Below are 8,151 nucleotides of genomic sequence, written 5' to 3'. Positions count from 1 at the left end.
GATGGGTTTTAGGCATGCCTTTGATAAGTATCAAAAATCTGGATATTAAGAAGAGAAGACAACTAAAAAAAAAAAAGAAAAGGGCGAAAAATACAAATACATAGCGAATAAATGTTACAAAAAGAAAGATACGTTACTTTTCTACCTACCTGGATAAGTTTAGTGTGTTTTAACCTATTTAACAGCTTTTATTAAGTTCGAAAAGAAGTAGTGCTGAGTTGGTAAGTTAAACCGACAACAACATGGCCAGCCCTCAGCATGCCGTTTTCAGAGGGCCAATAATGCCTGAAAACATGAAAAATAAATAAAATATCGATAGAGATCCATCTGTTGCATAAGCAGACCCCCAGTAGGAATTTAAACAACAAATCTGGCCAGAAAACGTGACCAAGGATCACATGCGGAATCTTAGTGTGATCAAGGACGGCGAACAAAAAATTCGGCCACAAGTCTAGGAAAGCCCAGGAGATGGCGTCAAAGCGAGGTCAGGTCTTAGAACACAAATATCTGGGCAGCGAGGGACCACATTTTTGCAAAACAATGCTGATCGGGATGTCGCCCAATTGGAATGCCGGCTGGTGTGAAATAGTCATTTAGGACAAATAAAAAGAGACACAGCAAGAACAGTTAGAGAAGAACGACACAACGACACGAGAGATGTGCTAGCAACACAGTCTTCTATACACCACCCACCAACCCCATCACACGGTCATCAAATTTGCTAATCTGTCATTAAAAACTTAGTAGTAGTAGTAGTAGTAGGATCCTTCAGTCTTGGATAGACTATGGATACCCACGAAGGGTTTCTTGCGCGTGAAATTTCTGTGGCAGGAGGTGCGAAAATCTTAAACCACACCTCTCCTGAGAAGACGTTGTTAAATACCAGTGGCAAGTGAAGTATAGGACGACTGGAAACAAATGCCGAGATAAGCGGAGAGCACATACAGCGCCTAGAATTCCCAAATGGTCACCCATCTGATACTAATCAGGCTCAACGTTGCTTAACTTCGGTGATCTGACGAGAACCGGTGTGTCAACGCGATTATGCCGTATTAAAACTTATATGTACAGAAATGACACAACGACATATTTTAATAATTAGCTGCGTGTGTTTTCTGTTTCCACTAACGAGAGTTTTAGTAAAAGAAATTACAAAAATTATTATTTTTGAAATTAAATAGACTTAAACGAGACGACTCCGCCATCATAATCATCATAAGGGTCATCATCGTCATCGTCGTCGTCATCATCATCATATTCATCGTCGTCGTCGGCGTCGTCGTCGGTAGTGCAAACACTATCGCTTGCCTTATTTCGTCCTTTAGTTCTCAGCTCAAACGAATGAGTTTCTCATGATGTTTCTGACAAAGGAGGTAGAAGCTATAAACTAGGTCGGCAGTTTTGTTCGAGCAGTATGTAGAGCTTACTAAATTCTTTTCTATTCTATTTTTGTTGTTATGTCACTTATGCTGGCGCTAGATATAAACCGTTTCCTGGGCTGATGTTATCCACCTGATAGCCAAAGATCCGAACGTTAGAAAAATGTCCTACCAGCATGTGAAAAATACTGGGGATGCTACGTTGCCATTTAGTGAATGAAGTCTGGCAAGGCCACGCAATGCCGCATTAGTAGGAACTGCTACAGTTTTCAGCTTTTCAATGGACTACAAGTCTTCTATCACTTATTCTTTTGCCCCTATTCTCTCTCTCTCTCTCTTGTTTTCACTCTGCCCTGCTCTTGATAATTTTTCCACAAACTCCAAGACCTATTAAAAAAATATAAAATAACAAATCAAGAGAAAATCCAAAACTACAACTTCAACATACCCCCTCCACTATTAGGTCTCCTTCTCTAACATCAGGGACATGCGTCCCCGTATTCAAGAGGTTGGAATCCAATTACGATAAATAAAACCAGACTTTTGTTCGTGTGAAACTGGCATTAGTACAGCTGCTTTCTTAGTCCTTTTCTTCATCAAATTCTATTCTAACTTCACATCCAAACCTAACCCTTAATATCGCTATAGATATAAAATATGCGCCTATATTAAGAAGACCTGTGGAAATGTCATTTCCAGAGAAGACTCCAAACATCCGTACACGTACTTTAGAATAACATACAGACACAGAACAGCATTTATATTTGCCTTCTACTGCCCCGACAATGATTGAGCAGGTATTTTTGAGAGTATCGCTTAGCAAAGTGATCATGCCTTGTCTGGCCATCCCTCAGTAAACGTTCACGTTTGTGGAAATTTCAATATTCAAGTGAATTCTATACCATTGTCAGAGCGGATACACTTTACTGCAGTGTAGGGGGACATGCCAGCTACTTATTTTTTTAGTTGCTAGCAAGGTATCAAATTTGCTCTGTAAGAAATAGACCATTATTAAACCGGAATAATCGTCTATAAAGTTTAATGCATACCTGAAATTTTCTCGATCAATCGGTTCCATTGGACTATTCAAGTCACACTGTACCAGTGATAGGATTTTCGTTGCCTTTTTGTCTGGCATTTCGTTTGGGTACTTTGCCATTTTACCTTGTGTACAAACATCGCAGTTTGCTAAGTTTTTGAAGTTTTTATTCTCATTCTGTCAACCATATTCAGCAACTTTTTGATATCAGGAATATTGCAGTACCCAAGAATTTTATGACATGTCTGTAAATCATGGTAGGCGGTTTTTGATGGGACTACGCTGTTTAAATAATACAGTCTTCCATTTTCTTTAATGTCGAATACAGTTACATTCGGGTACACCAGTTTTGATTTATTGTGGCCAAAATTTAAATTTGCACTTTATATAATGGCGGCTTGTACTGAAAATATATTTTGTTTAAATTTTGGAACTAGAGGAGAGTTTTCCAGAATGCAGAAACAAAGTTCACCTTTATTGTTCCTTAGCAAAATTTTAGCATCGTCTCTCTTTAAAAAGATATCATTTACTCGCCTGTCGTCGGTTTGCTCTACAAAGTGACTCTGAGGGTTTAGGTTGAGATCGAAATTGATAAATCCGATTCCTTCCTAAGTACATGCGTGGAAACTACTGTGATTGGGTCGCCCACAATCATAGCAGGTTACATTCGTCCTTTTCTTAGGAGAAAAATTATTTTTTGGAAAAGTTGAGCTTTTATTTGAAGTAAAGGTACAATTTAATTTCAATGTTTTTAAGTGGGCATTTTAAATTTCATGATATTTGTAGATTCGTTTTTTTCTGTGACCATTTTCTCAGTTTCCTTGTAAAACTTTAGTTCTACCTTGAGTTGGCTAAAAGTCATATTTTTTTTCTATCTGAGTTATCATGGTAAACGGCTTAAAATCACTCGGCAACCCTTTAAGGATCATGGAGATTAACAGATTGTCGCTAATAACCTTGCCAGATGTTTTTAATGAATTTACTGTTGTATCGGATCTTAAATTATAATTTGTAATTGTCTCGGTTTCTGTAGGTTTTAGACATGTAATTTCAGTACATAAAGAGATAATTTTAGGTTTTCTTTTCAATAAATAATGCTCTCTTAATATGTTCAATGCTTTGCAGCCATCGCCAAGGCTTCTCGCTTTACCAAAGATAAACTTCTTTCATCTAAGCAGTGTATTAATTCGACAAAGACACTTGCATTCATTTCAATGAACTCAGGATCCTTTCTGTTTTTAGGTTACGCTTGAATTACCTTGTGTAACTTTCGGATTCGTAAATATCCTAAAAGTTTTACTTGCTGCCATTAATATTTTGATTCTGATCTATTGAACTAAAGATTCACTGGGCCCATAACCTCTTGAATTGAAAGCTATCTTTAATTTCAGAATCGTTTCCAATGTGTATCTATTCTATACAAATCCTGAAGATGAAGAATTTTCAGATTCAGGACTTTATAATTTTGCAGGCAAAATGCTGAAGATCCTTCTCGTATTTGCACGAAAAAATTATATGCTTGAATGTTTAAAGATTCAATTTTTATCGAACAATTCTGGTTTCTGATTGTTTGATAACAGAGCATGTTTCAATTTGATTCATCAGTTTCCATTGACAGCGTTTATAAATATTTCAACAGTATGTCTGCACTTTCTGTGAGTGTGTGTGTCAACAAAGTTTCCCGACCGTTCATCATGCAGCATTACTACACACTCCTTATGGTGAGTTGATTGTTCACATGTCTTCAGAGTTTTCAATAAGCGGCCTCAATGACTACAAAACCCTCGGAACGAAGACATAACCCAACAAATTTTGTATTTCACTACTTATCTGCCCTTATCGTAAGACAATTCAAGCTAAAAAAAAAGAAGGGAAAGAGTTTTTTTGTGATTTCATATGGATATTAAAAGACAAGAGAATATGAGTAAGAGAGAGAAACGGGATAAGGGAAAAGAGGGAAAGAAGAGGGGGAAAGCAATAAAAAAATTAAAATTAAATTAAAAAAAAATGGTAAAATTATACAGACAAGACATGGAAAGAGAGCGGGGAGAAAGTAGAAGAAAAGAAAAGAAGGAAGGAAACAAAAAACTGATCGTATAAAAAAAAAGTCCGTTGAGTGCCAGACGACGACCTGTACGTGCAGTCAGTCAGTCAGCAATCGTCGATGGCAACGGCGGTGGGGGTTCACAGGAAGAGCCAAAGACACCTCCAGTTCAGTGGGTAAACAGATGCGTCCAATATAGTTCGTGTAAAATCTCTCTGATTTCCTAAGTAAAGATATTTTACACGACCTATTGGACGCATCTGTTTGCCCATTTTAATTGGACGCGTCTTATCTTTTTCTGTTCTCCTCCGCCGCCGCTATCTTCAGACAATGCTCACATGGAACCGTAGAAATTCAACGTCTTAATCCACTGTGCCACAGGCCAATCCGACCCAAAACCGGCCAGAGGCTTAGTTGGCAAAAAAAAAAAAAAAAAAAACGTGGTGAGACGACTACAACTATGGAAGGCAGTAATTACTGAAGATGCAGTTAAGAGATTCGGAGTTCCTATCCCGTCACAATTACCGTCTGACGAAGGCCAGAGAAATAGTTGGCCGAAACGTCGTGAAACAACAACCAAAATACGAGGATAATAGTCTGCAATAAAATCAAAGAATAGATCAGTTTTTTACGTCCTTCCTTCTGTTTTTTTCTTCATCATTTCCCGTTCTCTTGCCCTATCTTGTCTTTATAATTTTACCAATTTTTTTTATTTAATTATTATTTTTTTATTGCTTCCCTCCTCTTCTTTCTCCTTTTTCGCTTCTCCCCTTTCGCTCTTTTACTCCCATTCTCTTGGCTTTTAATATCCATATGCTAGGCACCGCCAAAAATGGCCGAAAAATCAAGTTGTTGTTGTTTGTTAAAACGAAATTACATTTATTAAAATCCATTATATCTGAGTAACTTTTTTTTTCCAGAAAGATAACACCCTGAATTTTATCATATAGAAAACAGAATATTGTAAAACTTTTTCTACTATTTTTAATTAAATTTTAAATGTTAAATTTTCCCAAAAAGTTAACAATTGACATTTTTTGTCTTGCACAAAAAACGTACATAAATATTAAAAAAAAAGGTTTTTGAAATAATTAATTTATTTATTTCTTGTCTAACTAAGATTTAGGGTGATTTTCTATGAGAATATGCAAAAATATTATAATATAAGTACCTGGATTTCAAATAATTCCACTTATTCATATAGGAAACCAGTTACTTCGCGTCGATCTAGACAATGTTTACGTTTATGCTTAATAAAAAGCAAACTATGGAAAACTAAACAGGCAAAAAAAAACTTATTTTTCAGTGACGAAAATTTCAATGTATTATTAATGCTGAGGCTGGCCAGTACCAGATGGGTGACCATTTGTATGAGTGTGGTATTTAATGTGTATGTGTGTGGGATCCAGGCTCCCCAAAATGGGGGGGGGGCAATTTAAAGCAGAACAAAAAAAAAATTATTTCAGTGCGTTTGGTCCACCGTAGTCGAAAGGCGGCAAACGTTTTTAAACGGGATCGAAAAAAAATGATGCTATTTTTAACACAAAGGGCACAATATTTATCGAATTTTTTTTGTATCGATTCTTCAAAGCATGCCCTGTTTAATAATGGTCATGCTCGCTAAAAAAAAAAAAAAAATTGTTAATTTATTTATCAAAGATTTTAAAATGGCTTTTTTCGTAAAAATATTAAAAAAAAAATTTGTTTGTTTTGCTTAACTTAAATTAATTATTTTACTTAACATATTCACCGAATTTCACACTTCAAAACTCAAAAGCGGGATAATTAAACACAATCGAAGTTCTTATATTCAGACGTCAAAATAAGGTATGCAAACAATTTTTTTTTTTTAATCTATAATCCTGTCCGTTACAACAACACAATATGTTTTGTTCAGATTCAGATGATTATTTTAAGCATATTTGGAACCCCCTAAAACAAGGGGGGGTTGTAAGCAAAAATATATATATATATAAATATCGTTTAGGAAGAATAAGTACACTGTTATAAAGTTAATTCTTCTCTTAATAATCGCTGAAAATTTCGAATTGATTGAATAATTACCTGATTTTTGGTAGATTTTTAAAAAGACGGTCCGTCAAAAAGTACTTACCTGCCCCTCCCCTGTTTTGGCGGTGCCCACCATATGCAATCACAAAACACCATATTTTTCCTTTTTATTTTACCTTGAATCATCTGAAAATAGGGCTGATAATTTTTATCCTGTCTATTGAAACAATGTGTAATGAATTAAGTTTATACACCTACGGTTATAATAATTAAAACATATTTGGCTAAACGAACGTAATGATCACTTTTTATTCTTGTTTTTTTTTTTTAAACCACATATGCCTCTTAATTAGGAGCATTTATCTATCGTTTCCATCGTTGATTAAAATTTCATTTCCGTCTTATTTTAATAACATTTTAATGAAGTGTATTATTCATATGATTTATTTAATAAATTTTAACTCCTTAACCTATTTTATGTATTTAAGTTATATGCTAAATCTCTAATTTTCCACCTCCTTATATTGTAAACAAAGCTTCGTTATTTTTATTTATCGTACAATTTTAGCCAATTCAGACGATCTAAGGGGAACCACTCGTGATTAACACATTAATTCAATTTTAATTTTCTATATTTTCGTACTTTTATTTTTTTACTATATTATAGTAATAATAATTTTATAATGATCTTTTTGTAGAGGCCAGAAAGGAGTTATCGCCCTTTCGCTCAGACTTGGCATAAGTGGAGTTATCCCCCTTATAAAAGAACAGGCGAATCGCCATTATGTGTTTACACTCATCGACGGCGACACGCTGTCGGATTGGGAAACCAGCTTGCTTAACGCAAACTGTACACTTTTGTTGCTATATTATTTTATATGTAAATTTTATCCACATTTTAGATCCATATTTGTTTATATGTAATTTTATCCTCACACTAGATCTGTGTAGGTAATTTCTCAGTTAAATTATTACATATTCATTCATTTAGTCTATTGTAATTTGTTATAATCGGATAGCCTATATTTGAAATTTATCATTACTTGATTTCTTATTGTCTTGCTACATCCATCATCGATATGCCATTATTTTTCAACTCGTTTATCAGTCATTATTGTCATAAGTTCTACGAACCTATTAACTAGTCACCTCGTTATTGCGATTTAACCTCATGAGATTATTTTAGGCACCGCCAAAAATGGCCGAAAAATTAAGTTGTTGTTGTTTTTTAAAACGAAATTACATTTATTAAAATCCATTATTTCTGAGTAACTTTTTTTTTCCAGAAAGATAAAACCCTGAATTTTATCATATAGAAAACAGAATATTGTAAAACTTTTTCTACTATTTTTAATTAAATTTTAAATGTTAAATTTTCCACAAAAAGTTAACAATTGACATTTTTTGTCTTGCACAAAAAACGTACATAAATATTTTTTAAAAAAGGTTTTTGAAATAATTAATTTATTTATTTGTTGTCTAACTAAGATTTAGGGTGATTTTCTATGAGAATATGCAAAAATATTATAATATAAGTACCTGGATTTCAAATGATTCCATTTATTCATAAAGGCAACCGGTTACTTCGCGTCGATCTAGAGTCTAGATCGACACTGTTTACGTTTGTAGTTGATAAAAAGCAAACTATGGAAGACCAAACAGGCCCCCAAAAAACTTAT

The 8,151-nt window shown here is 34.4% G+C and overlaps 1 pseudogene; it reads right to left on the bottom strand.

Annotated features, from left to right (window-relative positions):
- Positions 1-938: 938 nt before the first annotated feature.
- Positions 939-1,055, bottom strand: LOC145246359 (5S ribosomal RNA; annotated as a pseudogene).
- Positions 1,056-8,151: the final 7,096 nt, after the last annotated feature.

The sequence above is a fragment of the Euprymna scolopes genome, chromosome 23, assembly GCF_053919585.1.
Source record: "Euprymna scolopes isolate OS-2025 chromosome 23, ASM5391958v1, whole genome shotgun sequence".
Taxonomy (NCBI): domain Eukaryota; kingdom Metazoa; phylum Mollusca; class Cephalopoda; order Sepiida; family Sepiolidae; genus Euprymna; species Euprymna scolopes.
This window is presented reverse-complemented; position numbering and strand designations above follow the sequence as displayed.